General features: G+C 35.2%; 1 protein-coding gene across 3 annotated transcripts in view; it reads left to right on the top strand.

Annotated features, from left to right (window-relative positions):
• Nucleotides 1–2,686: 2,686 nt before the first annotated feature.
• LOC119145436 (cadherin-19-like) overlaps nucleotides 2,687–21,173 on the top strand; it is a 69,040-nt gene continuing 50,553 nt past the window's right edge. Inside the window, exons 1-3 of one of the 3 annotated variants that reach the window (XM_037381903.1) lie at nucleotides 2,687–2,842; nucleotides 13,274–13,312; nucleotides 13,654–13,745. The gene's annotated coding sequence lies outside the window, so the exon portion shown is untranslated. The remainder of the gene's footprint in view (nucleotides 2,843–13,273; nucleotides 13,313–13,653; nucleotides 13,746–21,173) is intronic. The other 2 variants (XM_037381904.1, XM_037381906.1) reach the window with 2 other exon arrangements.

Genomic DNA, 21,173 nt, shown 5'->3' with positions numbered 1-21,173 from the left:
TCTATCTGTACCTTGTCAAAAAACCCTCCTGTTCTGGCCAGTTTGCCTCACCAGTTCTCCAACAAACATTTCCAAGAAACTTTCATGTTTATATGATCCCTACTGCTCATTTCTGTTCCCTTCACATGGCACATCTTAGATTTCATCTTGTGACAAGATTCAGCATTCTTAATGAATGAGCATATCTTGTTTGCCAACTGTCAACAATGGTTTTACCCTTTTCTTACACCTATGTCTAGTTAACTCTGGCTCGGTGAATGAAACGTCACCTCTCCTGTATTGCTAGAAAGCCAGTGAGAAGCAGCATTTGTAAAAAATCCATTTTTCCAATTGGTAAATGGTAACACGTAACTGAATTTCAATTACACTTTTTCAGTTTCCACAGATCTTAAGAAAGAGTCTTTCACCTCTTCCCATTTTTCTATTTTGCATCAGCTATACCTCACCCTGTGCAGAGGTCATGTCAGACCATGAAGCAAATGTAGAATGCAACTATTCTTACTAAACAGCAGCTCTCCCCAAACATTCCTGTTTCTTAAACAACCAACCATGATAAAAATTGCAGAAGATATGAAAAAGTTATTTTAGTTTATATCAATACCTTGACTCAAATCTTACATCAAGCTTTAGACAAAGAAATCAAGTTTTACCTAGCACAGGCAAAAATGCTTGAGGTAAGAGCACCAGAAAGAAAACTTTGTCAGATTGTTTTTAATACCTAACTTCATAAATACTAAGAATACAGTCTTCTCAAAGAACCTTAAGCTGTATAATATTATGATGTTTGCTCTGGTTTGAGAAAAAATTATTAGCCCGTCTATCTACTTAATGATAAAACTGTATATAATTTGATGAATTTTGTGTTCATTTTCAGTCTGATACAGAAACTGTATTACTTATACTGAAGTAGTTAGGAGGAGATAGTCCTCAAGAAGTTGTCAGGAGATCATTCTCAAAAGGCTGAGAAGTAATTCTGAATATTCTCACAAAAATCCAGCTGCCCAGATAGTGTACACAATAATTTATAGAGTAGACTTTCTAATTGTGTCAAGATGGACATAATGGATGGACAGTTTTCCTTGTGTCATTTCAAGCCCATTCATTTCGAGATTTAAGGTCTGTGATACTAGAGGGGCTTGTATTTATTTGGAACCAGCTGATTTGCCCCTGACATCTAGACATGAATAAAGTAAACAGTGATTTGGTGTTAGCCAAGGTACCAGAGCTCACATATGGATCAACCGGAAGTGTTTCCTTTGCAGACAGTGCTCTGCTCTGCTTTATTCTCTGACTTGGCAGCACTATAGTCATGTCTTCTTGTAGTATTACATATACTGAAGAATCACCGTTCCTTGTTCACAATCTTTTGTCTTCTGGCCATGAGATTCCTGAAATTCTAAGGCAGTTCTACAGGGCTGGTCACAATTTACTTTCCTTCTTTTCCAGAAGAAAATATGTTTAAAATATATGATAAAAGTACAGATAAGAGTTTTTCAATTTCTACATAGAAACAGTTGCTAAATTTTCCTAGATTGGATGGGGAAGAAGGAAGAGGGAGAGGTAACTTTTCTCGAGATGTCAAAAATTTCTGCCTGAAGGACGCAATTTCAGGACAAAAAAAAAAAAATAAAAAAAAATCTAACATATTTATTCCTTAGAGCTACTGATTTTAGAATGGAAAATTTAAAATGGTTTTAGAAGTTTTTTGGGTGGTTTTTTTTTTGTTGTTGTTGTTTGTTTTAGTTTTATCCTTAACAGAATACATTGACAAAATGTCATGTTTGTTGTTTTACCATTTAGGACTTCTCAGAAGTCTTCTTGGCCTGGAGCTAAAACTGATGTAGCTCCAGATTATCTCACCATAAATGTCTTCATAATAATTACAGAAATGTTACTGTAATCCATAGTTCTTGTTTATTCCCAATATATCCTTTTTTCTTTTTGAAAGCACAAGGAATGGACAAGGTATAATTGAGTTATTGTTTAAAAATTTCCAAACTGACTTAAGATAAAACTTAATTCTATGAAAAAAATATAACCTGTTGCATAATTTTTCCACAAGGTTTTGAGGGTTGTTTGCTTGGGTTTTTTTTATGATTATGTTCATTATATTTTTCAAACATTAGCTAGTAGACAAAAATAAACTGTTATAGACAGTTGCAAGAGTTGTAAAGAATTTATTTAATGTATCCCAAAATATGTAAAGACAGAAGCCGCTATCTTCGGCATGTGTTGGGGTTTTTTTTCCCCCTCAGTATGAAGATTTTATGATTCTTAAAACTAAATTGGGGGCAGGGGGAAGGCTGGAGGGCAAAACCAAGACTGTAGAAACTCTCTTCTTTGACTAACTTTTGTAACTACTCTAAATTGATCACTTGTTTTCCTGACTAATCTCTAAACAGAGGGCATATCCCTTTCACTTGCAAAATACTCTCTCACAAAATGAATTACCTTCCCACCACCTTGGTTACTTGCCAGGGAGTACTTTATTTTTCCACTAGGAAAAAGAAAATCAGCTTGTATTTTGCTTGCTGGAGCCTCCCGCATTTTAATTCTGAACTCTGAATGAACATCAGAGAGGCCTTATGATGTTTTGCACAAAAGTGCCTGTGTTCATAGTTTTACTCAGGGCACCCAAAATAGCATGCACTAAGCAGTGTCATACTGTGAGTTTTCAAAACTAAAAGCAGAAGTGACTTACACTGGCAGGAAGCTGTAACTCCTAAAGCTTTCGGAGGTTCTGTGAAGTACAAAAAAACTGCTTACTTCTTTGCATCAGATGTTTAATTCAACTTTTACGATACCTATTTCTTGAAACCTTGAAGGCCCTGAGGTTACACAGGTAAGATCTCTATCTTTCTTTTTTACCACCTTCAAAAATAAAATTTAAAACATTTAGCTGGGTGTTTCCAGTCCAAAAACCACAACAGGCAAAGAAAAACCCCAGTCACTCAAAATCTCTAAAAGAAGAAACGTGCCTTTGTTGTTTCCTCTGAGTCCAATGACTAACTTTTACAGCTGTAGAAATTCAACTTTCTAAGTTGGATTTACCATACTTACTATGTCTGTTTTGTGTTCAACTTGCACATTAAAATATTCATGCTGATTATGAATCTGTTTTTGCAAGACCCCCACCTCTGACAGATTGCTTGCGATTGCTTCATCTACACTCATGCAAGTAATTGTCATTAAAATGTGCTTACAAGTCTTTGAGAGAAATGTCAAGAAGACTGAAAAGTCTCTTTTTTTTTTTTACAGGAACACTTAGAAATACTTCTTGTATTTCTCCATTCTACCGTAGCAATAATACTCTCTTAAAAAACCCCACCTTTTCTTAACTTTACATTCACATTTCTATGGCCATTTATCTTTATAAACCCACACCTAGCAACTGAAAATCTTTCAGATGACAAAAAAGGAATGCTTCTACTTTTATTGGATCTCAGATGTGAAATGGTGATTTGTTAATAAATAAGATATTCATAGAGCAATGCAGTATATATGCTATCAAAATATTTGTATTTCATGTTTCTTTCACAAATCTTCTATTAGAATTGTATAGCTACAATTTATTTTTCATGTTCTAACTCCCCAATTACACTACAGTCCAGAAACATCCAGTAGAATACAGCGCAGAGATATTTAGTAGCTCTTGATTAGTTATTCAAATGCTGAATGTCTGTCAGCTTGTCCATTTCTAGAAATCATTTTGGTATGAAACTGGTAGGAATTTCATGGCTTTTGGATTATGTCATTATTTTTTAATAGACTATAATTTAGAATTGGTTGTGGTTGAAAAAGCACTCCAGATAAACCACTTTTAATTTATACAAAATATATTTGTGGTGAGGTGCAAAAACTGATCTGTGGACTCAATTATAGGAGTCACAATGATACATTTTGATGTTCAACATTTTCCTGTTAGAAGTGTTGAACTAAGCACTCACATAAAGTAAATATAGGGCTGTGTCTGGAGTTCAGAATTTCTACACTTTTAAACTGAAAAATGCATTGGTGTAAGAGCTAGCAGACAATGAAAATCCATACTTGGAATTATTTTTTAGGTAAAGGAGGGAGGAAGAAAGAGGGACTTGACCACAAAATAAGAAAAGTGGCTTAAAACCAAAGAACAAAACTACAAGTCTACTATGGAAAGCCATGCATTTTTAGAACAAAACTTAAATATTTTAACGTAGTATTAGGTAATTTATAAAAAATACACATTTTGCATCCAGAACTGCTAAAATATAGACTATTTTCAAAATTAACTCAATATGTTGCCTCCCTGTTTCAGAATGATTTACAATTACCAACAAAAAGTAAATATCAGAAATAATCAACACATTTTGATACTGAAATCAGGAAGCAGTATGTGATATGCTATACAGGCAGATTTTATTGATACCATGGTTCAAGCTACCTGCTCCTTTTCATCATTGCCCTTTGTTTTATTTGCTTTGATACTTCATAAGTGCTTGGGTTGAAATTTCCATTGTGTAATCTTTGCATCATGTTTACTATAAATATACTTGGAAACTCCTTATTTGGCTTAATCAGAAAGATTTGGCTATTTCTTAAATCAGTTTAATTTAAAAAAGGTAATTTTGCTAACAGACCTAACAATACAATAGATAATACTGAATTAATGTATTAGTTCTTTTGTAGGTGAAAACCCTTATTCTCATTCTACTTTACAAGTCACCGAAAGTCTTGATTTCTAACACAGACAGTAGAACTGGGTTCCAACATGGTCCCTTAATTTTTTCTCCATTTCAACTGTCTTCCCTTTTGAGACTACATTTTGAAGGAAAAAATGTATAACAGAATGTCTTCCTTACCCATCCTTCCGATCTTCTTAACCCAGCAAAATGCTTGTTTCTTAAGATGAATTAATCGAGAGGCCCGAGTGTGTATGGTGGCCTCAGCTACCCTGAGTATTGTGGGACGTTTCATTCCAGACCCTGCTAAGTAGGCAAGGCACATATCCATTACAGAGGAAGTCAATGAGGATGGAGCAATGTCAACAAGACCACATGGAAACATAAATGTGCTTTGGATACACAGATCCAGGTATCTTCTCCACAGCTGCATTGCCTGTAGCATTAAAGGAATTGCAATTGATATTGCTAATGAGGCTGCAACTGTTAAAAATGTTTGCAAAAGGGCATTACTCCCAGGCTTTCTATCAGGGACACAAACATAGCGAAAACCTCGTAAATGGAAGGTAATATTACATTAGAATCCCTCATTCTTAGGCCACTGACCTACCTGTTAAATCAAATTCCTATTGAGACAACAACATTATAAACATTCAAATAAACAACAACATTAAAGATATTCAACTTGAAAAAAAAAAAAAGAAAAGAAAGAAATAAAACCTCTGTAAAAGCTTTGTGTCTATAAATACAGTACTGGAACTGAAAAATATGATAATACCTGAACTAAGATTACTAAGATTCTCTTAAAGGAGAACTCTAAAGTTTACATATTCTGATGCAATGTTAGATTTGTGGAAGACAAACTTTGTGGGTTACTTTGCATTAGCACTTCCCAACTCCCACCCCCACCCACCCCAAATTTATGAGTGACAGTTGGTGAAACCTTAAAATTGCTAACTAAACATTACAGGAAGTATAAGGTGTCACTTAACATTTTCCTGGTTTACTTTTTGTATGGAATTATGACACATTGGAAGCCAAAACACATTCTAGTAAAGCAGATTGTAAACCATAAATAACAAATGAATAACAGAATTCACTGTGACTGAGCACTGTCTTTATTCTGATTCAAACATAGCCAGGATAAAATCTCTCTGCACAGTAAACTCTTTTTTAGTATTTTACAGATCTTTAAGACAGTCAGTGAAAAATAATATGGGTGAATAAAATAGCAATTAAAGTTCTTGAAGTTTTATTTTGTTTGAAAAAATCTGTTTAAGGCTGCTTTTACAACTACATTAAGCAATATCATATTTTGTTGTTACATTAATCAATATCTAAAATACCTTGCCCTCATTCTATGCATTGCATCTGTTATATGCAACATAAAGGTTTGTGGCTCCTCATTATTAACATTCTGATGGTGTAACCAAACTGATGACTTATCTTTAAATACAGAGATTACCAAAATTAAAAGGGATTTAAAGAGACAATATTTGGAAAATTGTGAAGACACTATAGTTACACACTCCTTTCCCTGTAGGGAACCTTTTCAGAATGGTGATTATGTGGGGAACAATTTACATGGCAACATGGTAAATTTTTCCATCCTGTGTTCATAAATTGAAGTGAGATAATGCCATCTGTCAAAACTGGCCAGAAAAAAAACCCAAAACAAAAACAAACAACAAAAACCAACCAAAAAAAAAAAAAAAAAGGGATCAAAAGACTTTGCAAAGAAAACTGAAAAGACTTTGCAAAGAAAACTGTATTTATTTAGTGTCTCTTTAACAATTTTAAATTGTTAAATGACATCTCAATATCCAAACTAGAATTTGTCAGAAGGTGAAATGAGGAGCTATGTCTTATATCGCTTTGTAAACAGATTGTGGTTCACTGGATGAACCACATCAAGTGAACAGAGCTCACTTCCTAAGAGTTTTATCCATGATGGCTAAACAGAGGAGCCAAACCCCAAGGATATATGAATCTTTGTAAAATCATTAGTCTGTGATTCCTGGATGATTTGAAACACTCTGAAATTAAAAAACAAACAAACAAACAAAACCACAAACAAACAAAAAAAAACCACCACAAAACAAAAAAACACAAAAAAACCCAACTGACAACAAACTTCATAAATAAAAGCTGAGAAAATCATAACACAGCAAGATGTAAGAATTTGTATAATACAAAATACTCTAAATTATCTCCGCATATTTTTTGAAATTTATTGAAAAAAGTCGTAGAAGTACACATCACCATACACAAAACCATGCTCTGTGTTACATACTGGCATAAGGAGTATGAATGTGCAAACTGCTACAGAAGCTCCGTGGCATCTTGATGTATTTGCATGTATTTTTGAGAAGATGGACTCAGGCTATTAGTCCTAACTTTGGTTACCTTTTGATAATCCATGACATTTGAGGTGATATGAAATGGGATAATTTTTCTCCAAATGGTGCAAATTCCTCCTCTTTTTCATCCTTCAGTGAAGAACACAAAAAGACACCATTGTCTAAGGGTCCATGAGCCATGACAATGGGTCATGCTCATGACACCCTTCACGGGTGTCTCAGATTCCCATGGAGTTCGCAGAAAACTCGAGGGAAAGAATGAAGGGAGAGGAGGACATGTGCCAATACAGTGCAAACTACACCCCCCCACATCTTTGCAAACAAATTGGAAATAGTGTTAGTTTCAATTACTGCCCTGTTCATCTTCAAACAGCTGATCTCTCACTCTGCCTTTCTCCATGAGATGCAGACGGCTGTTGGAGAATATTAAGGGCATTGCTGGTGCTGCTTTTATGTATCACTGTGATATATATAGGCTGGACCAAAATTTACCCTTGACGGTAATTTCCAGTGGTAGATGAGCTAGAATGATTTATACTACTTTATATCCCATGAGATACCCCTGGAAAATAAAAAGACGTTTCCAGACAAATTAAGATGACAACCAGACTTACAGAATGAAAATGTGGTAAGTGTATTGGTTTTCCCCTAACATCAATTTTAACATATAAATTGAATTGGTTTCAAATGCCAGATCATTAGATAGCTGGCATACACTGCTATTTTCATAAAAGACTGACCCATGAAATGTATAAATAGCATTTGGAAATGTCACATAGAGATAAACTGTGCTGATTGCTCAGCTTTTCATATATGCACTTTGAAGAGTGTGCAAATGTTACAAAATTAGACCCATTTTCTTGTGTCTAACATGTAATATTATTCTACTCATTTCTTTATCTCAGCTATTTTTTCAAGTGATCAACTTAGGAAAAGATTTTTTTTTTCCACTTAAAGATTGAGGGAAAACAGAGCCTAGAATCAAAGACTGTCACAGTTTAAGACAATTTGACAGTGTAGAGACTGAATGGACTCAGATGCCTGAGCATTTTGAAAAAAACTATAAGTTTTACAAGTGATACTACTCCCTTGATCTGGGGGGTGTGTGTGTGTGTGTGTGTGCGCGCGCAGACATGGTGGCCTCCAGGAGGAAGACCAGGCAGCTCATCACAGCAGTCCCTACCATGTGGTGCACAGCCTGGCGTGGCACCGTGGGGGTCCCTGGAGTCTCTCTGGTTCCTTCTTAGAGTCCTTCCACATCTACCCAAATAATTTCTCCCCTCAATACCCCTGGAGTCTCTCCTCCATGTACCTCTGGGGACTCTCCCTGAGTGACCCCAACCCCATCAGTTACTGGTTCCACAGGCAATATCTGCCTGGGATCCCCTGCCCAAATCTCCTCAGCACCCTGCACCAGCCCATGGACATGGCTGTGGCTGTGGCCAAGCCCCTGTGGGCTTGCTCCCACAGCCATGGGGAGGCTGATGGTGGCTGAGGTGCTTTGCTTTTTCTGGTGACAGGGCTGCTCCCCTGTGGAGTGGGGTTCACATCCTAGCACTGCCAGGCCCAACCATGCACATATGGACAGGTACCAAGTTTCTCAAGAGATACATCAGTAGGAGCAGCTAACATAGAGCAGCACTGCTAGGAGTCTGAGCCCCCCCTTTAGGTACTAACCCAAGGCCAGATCCTGAAGCATCCTCTCTTGGTGGGCAGAGGTAGGTAGTTCCACCACCACCACCTGAACGACCCAGACAAGTAACTGCCTGTTCTTAGCAGCTCAGCATTAACAAAACCAAACAAAAAGTTCCTATTACACTGAGTTCTTAAAACGAAACCCAAGAATTAAGCTACATGAAAAAAAAAAAAAAAAAGTTTTTCCGAGTAGGTAATGGTTATTTCCCACAAACAAAACTATCGTCTCAGAAGAAAAGAAAATTTAAAGCAAGAACTTACCCCCAAATATAGTGCATAATAGCACGAGTTTGTTGCACATATGAAGCATTCAAAGAAAGTCTGAAATATGAATGTATAATGACATTTTCTAGATATATTATAGAAACTGAAATATAAATTCAAAAATGTGAATAACTGGTAAGTTGTCATGAATAATGGATTTTTACTTTTCTATCCATTGGGGGTTTTGTTCTGTGGTTTGCCTTTTTTTGTTCTTTTTTTTTTTTTTTCCTTTTTCTATCCCTGATAGATAGCTTCTCCAGAATAAAAGCTGATTTCCGAGTGAAGAAATACTGTTTAAGTCTGATCTACTATAAACTGATTAAGTCCATTTTGTTTCAAATGAAAACAAGGCAGCACAGCAAAAAGTGCTGCATCATAAAAATGATAGACTGTAGTCCTGAGTATTAACCATAAATATCAGGGAAACAGTAAAAAGTATACTATTTCAGGAGGAATTCTGAAGATAAACTCTGTTGGAACAAATTCAGTGGCCTTCCTACTGACTGACAGCAACTTTAGACTTCTAGGAATTTTTAACTGTGTGTAGGCTTTCTGTTTTTTAAATCTGGGTATGTTAGAGCAATGCTCATTATATCTAAACCAGGGAGGCGAGATGAGCCTACAGGCTCACATAGCAAAACCCATTGCAGAGTGAACTGATGTCAGTAAAAGACTGAAATTGTATTCACCTGTGTAATGCATGAAAAATGTGAAAGGTTTAATATGTACGCGACAAAATCACCAAAAACTATAAATTGAGGAAATAAAGAAAACTTAGTTTTGCTTTGATATTTTTTTCACTTTCAAAAGAAACACGTTTCTTTCTGCACTATGCCATAGTAATTATTATTTGGATATGATAGTATACCATAATAGTATGACATTATGATCATATCGATCATAGTAATCATATGGAGGAAAAGCATTCTGGTAATCAACTGTGTTAAGTAGGGATTCAAAATGTGTGAGAAAAAATTTCATAAAGATTTTTTTTTTTTTTTAATATACTGGAAAACATGAAGAAATGTCAACTCCGTTGGATAATATTATTCCTCTAGTCCAATCTAGAGACAAATGGTTTCTATAAAGTACTTATATTCTAATTCAAAATAGTTCCAAGAAGATAAATAATGTGTTTTATGTGAATTTCAAACATTATTTTAAGATAGTTAATCTGTGAAACATCTTTGTTTCAGTCTGAATTCCTTTACTGGAATCGTCTATCTCTACTTAAAATGAAAAATATATCTAACAGAGGAACTCTGAGCTATACACCTATGTGTAAATCGGTGCTAACATATTTAATAAGACGTATCTTGATCTTCACTAATATGAAGATGAACTCAGAAGTCAAAGAACTTTCTCAAAAATAAGATATTTCTGTGGGGATGGCAATAAGATTAAGAATGCAGTTCATCTGGCCTGTTTATTAGCTGAGGTTAACTGTCCAAATCCTCTCTGGACAGAAAGAGGGTGATTTAGATTACATATGTTAGTTATGTTTCTTACAAAGCAGTAAAACTCAGATGCCTTTCTCTTTCCATTGACTATTGAAGAGGCCTGCACAGGCACATTACACTAGGTCTTTAACTTTCAGATGCTTTAATTAATAACTGCAGCTTTAAGAAAACATGTGAGCCTTAGGCTTTGTACTATTAAAACAAAAATTCTATCTGTGCCATAAAGAATAATCATTCACAGACGTGGAAAAAAATTAAACCCTTAGGTTATTAGCAGGCCTATAATATCTAGAAGTCCCTAATAAACACTGTAATATTTCATGTTGTAATCGTGATTTTTCAATAAAAAGGAACTTTGTACTGTATTATGTTCTGTTCTTCTGGTAATAACATTATTTTTTCTACCTCGTTTAGCAGTTGTATTTAGCAAGCAATGATTCTAGGAATAGATTAATTCACAAAATTAGTATTTGTAAAGGTAATGTATTAAAATAGTGAAAAAGCAACACGTAAAGCTAAAAAAGGAAGAGAAAAAAAGAGGAAAATTAAACATTTTGGACATTGTAACTTTGTCCAAGGCTCTGATACAACTTGTCAAAGTGACAGCAGGTACCTGTGTAGAAGCCCTGGATGTTTTTTACTCAGCAGAAACTGTGAATAAGTTTGATTTAACTGAGCAGAGAGGCTGCAAATTGATTTCTTGATTAATTTAGGACACAGTCAGAGGTAGCATACAGAAAACCCTAGAGAGAAGAGGACAGCATTATTGTTTCCTCCCTTAATAGGTGTAAAAGGTTGGAAGTCTGTCAAGTGGTGGCAAGTTCATCTGTGTAAAACACAATGTAAAGAATTTGCCCGTCAGACACATCGATTGCTTGATGCAAGGGAGGTGACAGCCTCAGCAATGCTGATGGCTTGCTGCCTCCCGAGGCTGGGGGAAGGAGATAACTGGGGGATGCTGAGCCAGCCCGGCCCTGCTGCCACTCACACCACAAACGCATGAGGTTGCAGCTGCACTGCTGACAAATCACAGGAGTGTTATTAGTATCAACCTGTTCAGTCTTGCCCTGTATTGTATCATGTTCACAATTAGTTAAAAATAAATTTTAAAATTCAAATTTTAAATTCTATATTCTCACATACGTCTCTCAAGACAGGAAATGATTTAAAGAAAAAAAACAACACTTTTCAAGTTTTGAAAAACTAAAATGCTAAACTGTATGGTTTTCACATGCAAAATCCACCATTTCAATTTTTAAACACCAACATATTCATAAGCGATGGTCATAAAATGTCACAGAAACAAATTTTTGTTTTTTAAAAAAGTTTCATTCAGTATCTTGCACTGAAGTCACAATGATGTAAAGATTTTTAGTGGGCATACCTCAACAGTAATTGCTTTAGATGTTCAAGACTTCTCCATCTGATAGCTAGGTATAGATATGTATTGGTAAATTTACATGAAGGTCTGTGCATTCACCAGTATTTACAATTTATTTAAAAAATAAACAACATACATAAAAAAAGGGAAATTATTTGATAGCATGTTCATTAAATCACATATAAGCTCCTTAATTTGCAAATGAAGGTTTGGGGTTTTTTTTGATCATGTACAAGGCCACAACCTGGCTGTACAGCAATAGTCCACTAATGATACTAACGGAGTGCTAAAACCCCGTCCTTTTTAGTGCTGGAAATTACTTTACACTTTGAACTTCTGTAATACTTCTAAAAATGCAGTAACTGTGTATGTATTTCCTTTATGTTTTGTTTTCCAGTATTCATAATGCCCTATAACTCTCCCATTTCTAAATCTGTAATAAAGAAAAAAAATATAAATTATAACATCTTTCTGTTGTAACCTTCTTGCAGGTTACAATTACAGCATGTGAATCTTTTACCACATTTTGAGATTAATTTGCCATTTGCTGATAACCTTAGGCAAAATCTATGGAGTTCAATTTAGTCCATTAAACTCAACCCAATCAAAGACCTCTTTCTGTAAAGAGTGAGAAAGCAAGGAAGAATCTTGATTTTCAGATGGGTAAAGTGATTAAGCTTCAAATCCTTTCTGTGTTGCACTGGTTCTTGTATTGAGAAAATCTTTGTGATATTTATGTATCAGTTACAAATTTGTGCTAAAATCTTATCAAAAGGCATTATCTTGAAATGCTAATTTTCTTTCACTTCTTTTCATCCCTATGCTTCCTACACAGAAAACCCCCATTGTTTTGGAGATACTGTCTAAGCATTCTAAAGAGGAACAAGCATGTAGATTTAGATGTGGTGAGGTTGGAAGTAGTTCTTTGATATTGTATTAAGGTGCTCAACAGACTGAACACTATACAAGAAAAAACCCTGCAACATGAAGAGATTAGCCTTAACCTTGAAAAGAAACAGTACCATCCTTACTAAGGAGCTGAAGTCATAAACATTCTGTAAGCATCCCAGTCACTCTCCTACCTATCAGGCATTTTCTCCCTTCAAACCTTCTCCTTTATTGTACAAGTAGTAAATAACTTGGCAGAAACCTCTTCTTTACTCCCCCTCATGCCCCCCCCAGTTTGTTCAGTTCATAGCACATGATTTCTGTGTTCAAACAACAACAGGGGCTGACCAGGGGTAACAAAAGTAGCTGGTGTCAGAAGAGAGAAAAAAGGCAGCCTAAAGTCATGGTGTTACTGGAAAAGCTTAGGTTAAACTATAAGCTATAAACTACAAACTATCCTGTAAGAGGATTGCAGAAGAGTATGCTTCTGAGGGGGTAAAAGGGGACTTCTTACAGTTCATTTACCACTTAGCATAAAAAGAACTGATTTTTTTTTTTTTTATACAGAACGATATTCTAAGACGAGCCAATGGAAGTGAATTCAAGGTGAAGTGCTTTCTTTGTAGATTAATTATGTGGCCTGTATACTGAATCAGTTGCTGTTTCTACAAAGATGCTGTTGTAAATCCGAATAGACCTAATTACAACGATCCTCATAATAGATCATGCTTTGCATTAAGATTGTCTTTTCACAAAGCCTGATTGGTCTCTTTTTGATCCTAGCTGCAAATAGTTCAGCATTCAGTCTGATATCAATATTCAAAAAAACAACATCAAGTGGTGTAATCCACAGATAAAAATGCCTGATTTTCCTCTTTGTATGAACTAATTGGATTTGTATGAGATAACTAGGTATTTTTTTCCTTCTGATTGATTCTCTTTAACAGAGAAAGATACTCCTTTGAAGCATTTCAGAGATTTTGATAAGCTTGGAATTTTTCAACTTTGAAACATCTCAGAGTTCAACTGTTTCTTCAAGGTAAATTTTTTTTTCAAGACACTTGCAGATGTTTGTTTGTTTTATTTTTATTTTTATTTATTTTAAATATTACTGTGTACATTCTGTAAAACTCACCTGATACCGGGTAGGGAAAATGGCAAGACATCCCAAAAGACAAATTCAGAAGCTCTAAAATACCTTACCTACTCCCTGTTCCAGCTGACGTACCACCTCTTTTCTTTTGGAGGTTGTAAGTGAATGTTTCATACATTTGTTCCCTTCAGTTTTACCTAACCTTTCTTAGGACTACTTCAGCAGTGAGTACAGTCAGCACATTAGATTTATTGGTTACTCTACAGAGTAGAGCTTACTGTCATGCTCTACTAAGAAAGCTTGAAACAACTTTATTTATTAGTTAGAATAATCATACTTCCTATCCAGTTGGGATTTTTTTTTTTTTTGTTTTCACATTGCTATACCACTGGTCTTAACATGTATAACAACCCTGGCCCCTTCCCAGAGAGGGGGATTTCTGTGCCGTGCCTAAGATTTCATTGCACCACGCCAATACTGTATCCCATTTCTACTCCTTTGTTCCTGCATGGCTGCAAGGGTGTAATAGTACAATAACATAATCAGCATTAGCAACGTACATTTTGAGTCATATTTCAGTTAAGGGCAGTGAGGTCACAAAAGTAATTTGAAGGAAAATAAGAAGGGAAATGTACAGAATTTACTTTCCTGGCTGACAGTTGTTGGTAATAACAGAAAGAACTCAGGAATAAAATATTTTTAGTGCTCTTTTGTACATCTTTCTCTACGGCAAAACAGTAAGACCACAGAGTAATCCCAGTTTGTCTCTACATAAATTTTCAGCTGGTTGTCTAAATACTTTAAATTTAGGCTTTTTTTTTTTAAACAAAGCACTAGTGAAGCAAAGCACCAGTGGAAATATGATGCACTACTGAATGAAGTTTCAACCCAAGGTAGTTGAGAACATCTCTGTATTTTACAAACACCTTGCATAAGAAAATACCCTTCCACTCATCACACTGGTAGGTGATGTCCTTTGTGAAAGCAGTTAAATATATTTCTGTGATTTAAGCACTGATTTACAGACAGATATGTTCTTTAAAGTTAAAAGCTACATAGGCCGTAACGCACACAATACAAATTTTGTATGCTGTGTAACAGCCTTTTGTGTGTGTGTGTGTGTATGTGTGTGAAAAACCCCCTTACAAGTAAATTTTATATCATAAATCCTGAATTATAGAACATCTTCTTATAAAAAAACATTTTCCATAAGAGATCTCTAAAAAGTCAAAATGTGCTGAACAGTAATGGAGATTGGAGAAGGGAGACGAGAGTAAACCTGTCATTAAGGCAGCAACCTATGCTATTTCACAGCTCATGAGAGGCTCCTGGACAAAACAAAACAAACCTAAAATCACAAAACACACCAACCCTTTTATTGTTGTATGTGACAACAAAATAAATTTATGATAGTGGAGTATCTAACTATTCCCTGTTTTCATTCACTTTTGTTAACAATCTGCTTTTTATTTCTCTGAATGGTTTTCCACATCCTATTGCCTCATGCCATTTATCCAGTATTTATACATCCTGGGCAAGAATCTATAAAAGGACCTAAACCACCTGGAATGATAGGAGATGGCTGGCATGACACAAAATACAAATCTAGTTATAAAGTCTGATCGCCTGATGAGCAGTGGAATCCCATCCAGGGAGAAATATAGGTGTCAATCTGCTCTTTGAATTAAATGTGCAGGGGAAACTTTTAGTTTCAACATCTTGCTGAAAACTGGCAGTAGAATTAAAATGCAAGAAAAGAATGAAATCAACATAAAATACAATAAAGCTGTAGTGGCAATTCCCACCTGGGCTGTTCTCTTCATGCTTGCAGGATTAAAATGAATAACTGATGTACTCAGGAATATCATGAAAAAGAGCTATAGAATTCATTAATCTAGGGAATTAAATTATATAGAATTGTTCTCTAAGATATTGAAATTATAGGTAGATTTGATGATGAAAATGTCCGAATCCATTTACTAGTACAAAGTTCCCAAAGAATGTTTATGATGATTATAATATTTACCAATGCTGTTTAGGAAAGTTGCAGTGCAGCAGGCCTGGTTTACAATTTTAATCTGCCCAATTGCTAAATGTTGCATAAAGCAGAAAGTGTGGGGAAAGAAGGCAAAGTCAAGCAGACAGAAAAAGTTATTGTTGTTGTGTCGCGACGGAGGGAAGACACAGTCACTCAATATGAGTGATCAGCAGACTTCATTTATTTTACCTTACAGTCACCTTTTATGCCTTGTTATAATTAGCTCATACATATTACAAAAGTTAAGCTCATTATTGGTTAGTTGCCTAAATACCAAGCCCGCCCCTAGTTTCTCTTCTGTAGTTATCTGTTCCCACCTGTAACATTCTTTTCCCACCACGATCTTCCTGATACTGTGTAACAAGAACAGCCAAGGATAGTGTATTTTTGCTTTACTTCAGATAAGCTGAGAGCGATGTGCATTTTTGTCCAGCCAGCTGGACTATGTCTATGTGACCCTTTTCAGCTAGCCAGTTATCCACATTATTGTTCTCAAAGTTAATGGATAATCTCAAATCAGTTCAAAGTAAAAGACTTTTGGTTCATGAACAAGAAGTTGAGAAGTGGGGAATTGTCTGAACTGAGCAATATATATATATATATATATATATATATATATATATATATATATATATTATTGCTTAATTTTGGGACATCCATATTGACACCACCCAGCATAACCATTGGCTATGTCACACTTTTTTTAATCCAAAAGAATGCAGTGCCCCTAAATAAATCATGCTGCCGATGACAAAACGAGGTGATTCATAACATTCTTCAAGAGATTTCTCCTTGAGTCTTGCTTTTCCACATCTATCTTGTTACCTGAGCAGTGTCACTGCAAATTCTGTCCATGGGCTTGGAGCAATAACAATTGAGTTCTGTCCCGTTGTTTTCATTAGATTGCAAATTTCAAAATGTGCTGTACTCTTTACTGTTAAATCCACATTGACTTTGTGGAGTTTAACAGCTCAGTGTTGGGATTTTTAAAAAATAAACTCTTAATAAATAAATAACATAATTCATATCCTCTCAAGATGGAAAGATGTTACCATATGCTGGTTTCTTGTTCCTTTTCATTCCCCTTGACTTTTTGATTGGCTTTGGCTTACTACCCAACATACAACTACTTTTGAGACAGCATGGGGCAATCCAAGACCATTTTTCACTAACTAAGGAACTGACACCTATTTATTAAATATATATATAATCCATTAATAGTGGACTTTATAGACCTAAATAATTTAAGACCATTACTATCTGCAGGATATGAGTTCTGGCTTATATAAACTAGTGAATTAAGCCTTTGTCCATTCAGTTACTATGGCAACTTTATGGACTTCCCAGTTTCAGCTGGCTTGCAATGAATTAAAGTCAGAAACTCTGAAAGACTCCTGTAAAAAGGGGAATTATGTGGATGAAACGAGCTTTAATTAACTGAGATATCCATAGAAACCTATTTCAGTAATTTCTTTTGGAAGAACTTATGTGGCTGGGGCAAATTTAAACAATCTGATTTAGTGAACCATGGCATCTTCAAGAGCTCATAAGAGCTCATACATATTCATATGTTTATATGCATTGAAATTATCCACTCAGCTGCATAAAAACCAGAGAATGCTCTCAAGCTTGATGAAGGAAAAGAAATGTCTACAAAACAAGTATGCCAATGGCCAGATCCAAGGCCAAGAAGTAGTTTTAAAAGTACCACTCATTTCAATGGACTTCAAAGTCCTATTTCTTCACTACAAATTTTTGTGAGCCACTGTAAAGGGATGAAATTTGAAAGAAGTACCTAAAGCCTTGCGCATCAATTTCACAAAAATATAGACCTATCTCCAATCCTGGGATTTTCTTAAAATACTACTTTATAGAGGAAACTCCCACCCCCGACTCTTCTCACAAACATAGTAATTAATGCAGTGAGGGATGCGGAATACAATCCATGCTTGCTTTTCCTGCTGTTGTCTATGAGTTGCCAGCTGAATTTACAGAGACATATAAAAGTTACAGATATAACTAGCAACAAAATGTATTGAAATGGTGATGAAAGAATTAGTCCTGGTCATACTTTGCCAACTAAACTCTGTAAGTCTCTAATTTTTATAGGTGAGTTTCCAAACTCAAACGTTGGCAATTATATGGTTGGTTCTATTTAAGAAAATTAATACAGATAATGGTATGAAATTAGTTGTAGAAAGGAAATTTTGCCCATAATATACTTTTAAATTCCATTTAGTTTGTTGTTGTTTGGTTTTGGTTTTAGTTCTTTCACTCTTCACCCTGTTACTTTGTTTCCTTATTCAGAAAATCTATTCAGGAAATTAATAGTTCAGCTTTACACATTCTTATATAAAACAAACCCACAGAACTTCTGGAGCTGTTATCTCTTCAAACATGCATCATCTGGGGTTAAGTTTGTTATTTGCAAAGGTCTCATGTTTCTTCCTTGGTTCAACTCTCAAGCTTTCTGTTTCCTGATTGTCAACACAATTCTTCATGGATCTTTGAAATCTTCTCAGACTACTTCTGCCTTCCATAAATCTGCCTCTTTCTCGACTGCAAAGCTTCTTTTGGTGTTATGTGTTGTGCCATGTCACCATCGAGGTCTGATAGTAGTAACTGATATAATTTTCTTAATCTATTATTTTGCTGCCTCTGTTTTGGAGAAACTACTTTGACCATGCAACACACTGCACTGATGTCACAGCACCAATATCAGCCTTTGGTGTTTTTTATATTCTTTGGAAACAACTAGGTGAGTACTTAACACAGTGCTCTCCTGCTTTCTACCAGACATGGGGCTCTTGTATTGAATTTCTGCAGCTCCTACAGATATCACTTGAAAGGACACAGAACCATTCAAGAAGTAATATTCCTGAGCAATTTCAATTAGGCTAAACTGTCTATACCTATAGATTTTAGGTAAGTCTGACTCTTAAAGTTGAGGAGAAAATCGAAATGTGCAAAAGACTTGCTGGCTGGTTTCCACAGCTCTGCTGTACAGCAGTGTGCATAGACCAGGAGTCAATTAATCCTGTGAATGTCTCCCATGGAATGAAAAGCCCCTGGCACAACACACTTGGCGCTTCTTTCCAATTCAGGGCTGACTCCATGTCTCATTTCTTTCTTTCCTAATGAGTGCATGAAAATCTAGTCGTGCATTTTAAACACCAGGCTCTCCTAGCCTGTCACTTCTTGTCACTTAACACTTATCATGATTCCTAGCCTATTAAAGTCACCCTAGCCAGGGTTTACTCTTAGTGTGAACTCCTCCTATTTCTGCCTCTTTCCTCCACTTTCTTTTTGGGTTAAGAAGCTTCTTTGAGTGAAAGAAAAAGGTAGTTGATGAAGTTTAAAAATATTGAGTATGATTGTGCATTTTGACTCTGGTAATTCATAAAGTACTGAGGATGTCCGCTCAGCTGGAGATATAAAAGCTAAGACTTCTAAGCACATAAGCGCTCTTGAAATAGGCAAAATTACCCTCTGAATGTCTCACAGGGACCCTGGCTCAACAATATAATACAGCACAATTTATGTTTTTACAATTGGTTTCTATGAAGCAAAATATCAAAAGAAAACTGTACAGAGAGGTCTGATTGAGAGATACCATTGAACAGAGAAGCAACAAAAGCTCACACAGGTAACGAGGGGATAATGACAGATGAAGATTAAATAGAGGTAAAAAACTTGGATAAAGATGCAATAAACTGTTATTGCAGATGAGTCAGAGTAGTGGGGACGGAACTGATAGATAAGTAGGTAGCTCATCAATCTTAGATGCAAACAGGAATTTTTTTTAAAATGAAGAATGGGAAAAAAAGTGGGGAGGGATCCTCAGTGCCTCAGCTTCTCAGTGAGAAAGATTCAATGTAGGCTAGGAAGAGTAAGAATCATGTTGTAATAAGGTAAAAACTGGTTGAAAAAGGAAAGAATTAATAAAAAATAATAATAAAAAAACTCCCATAGAACAGAAAATATGGAGAAAAAGCAAAATATTTTACCAGCTTCAAAGAGAACAGTAAGTCTGGTTTTCTTCTATCAAGAGTGTGAGTCTTATCAACTAACAATAACAATTAGCTGAAATAGTATCAGCTGAATTTTGGGGGTTACCGTGAAGTCTTTAAACATGTTGGATTTTTAATCCAATTTTCCACTGCTCTCACTACTTTTTTTTTTTTTTTTCCCCTCTCTAAATTAATGTAATACACTTAAAGAATGACCAGAGTTTAAGGACCTGAGATAAACAAGTGTGAAAAAGGCAGCATACTACCAGCAGTATCTGTGGATGTTCAAGGCAGAAATAATAGCTAGGAACTTTTCAAAGGCTACTTCATACATAGATATAATACATTAAAAATCACCCAACAACACACTACAACCTGAACAATTTTACAAAGGCAAGTTTTAACACAAATCCTGACTTTCTGATTAATGGATTTTTCAGTCAGAAGTCTTGTAATTCATAAGGATGTCTCAAGAGATCTTAATTTGATCTGAGGTAAGGACTATGTTGAATGATAATGGAAGTATAAACAGTATTTTCCCCTGGAAATGGGGAAAAATGTAACTTCATTTTATGGATAAACATGAAAGTAATAGACAAAATTTATGCTTTGATATATCACAGGAAGAACAGGCAACTTGACTATGAAGAGTGCCAAAACCTAGGTCCCAGATACTATGCAACTTAGATTTTTAAATTTCCTTTTTTTTTTTTTTTTTAAACTGAAACTATTCTTTGATGTTATGTTAGAGTATAGAAATATCAGAAGGGTCTGAAGTAACTCAGATCCTATAGAAATGGCTTTGAAGTCAAGAATTGTTGGAAGATGCAACAGCTAGAAAAATCATTCCTCTTTTAAGATTTTTTTTAAATAACTCTCATAAAATGATTTGATTAAAAAAAAAAAAATAAAATATGCATCTTTTGCAAATCTGATGGGGTTTGTTGAACTATACCTGGAATATTTTATTCCACACCTTGAAACAGAACATAAAAGAGAAGAAATCCTTTTTTTAAAATATTCTACATGAAACTGATTATACAACACCCTTTATTTTGCCTGGATGACCTAATGCTCTGTTCCTATCCTGTTCTGAATACTTCAGTGACTGGAAAATGCTTACAAAGTTTAATGAAATCAAATAGGAACTGCATTTGATTAATATATCTTTGGTATATGAGACAGATAAAAAAAAAAGGATATTAGCCTTTAACATCATTGATAGAATGAGTGAAGAAATAGGATAAGATATATTCTTGGTAGTGGAGCAGAACAGTGAAATATTAAAAAAAGGAATAAGGGAGAGATGACCCTTTGCTCATTGAG

This window comes from Falco rusticolus, chromosome 3 (assembly GCF_015220075.1).
Source record: "Falco rusticolus isolate bFalRus1 chromosome 3, bFalRus1.pri, whole genome shotgun sequence".
Lineage (NCBI taxonomy): Eukaryota > Metazoa > Chordata > Aves > Falconiformes > Falconidae > Falco > Falco rusticolus.
The sequence above is the reverse complement of the archived record's forward strand: the minus strand, read 5'-3'. Positions and strand labels throughout refer to the sequence as shown.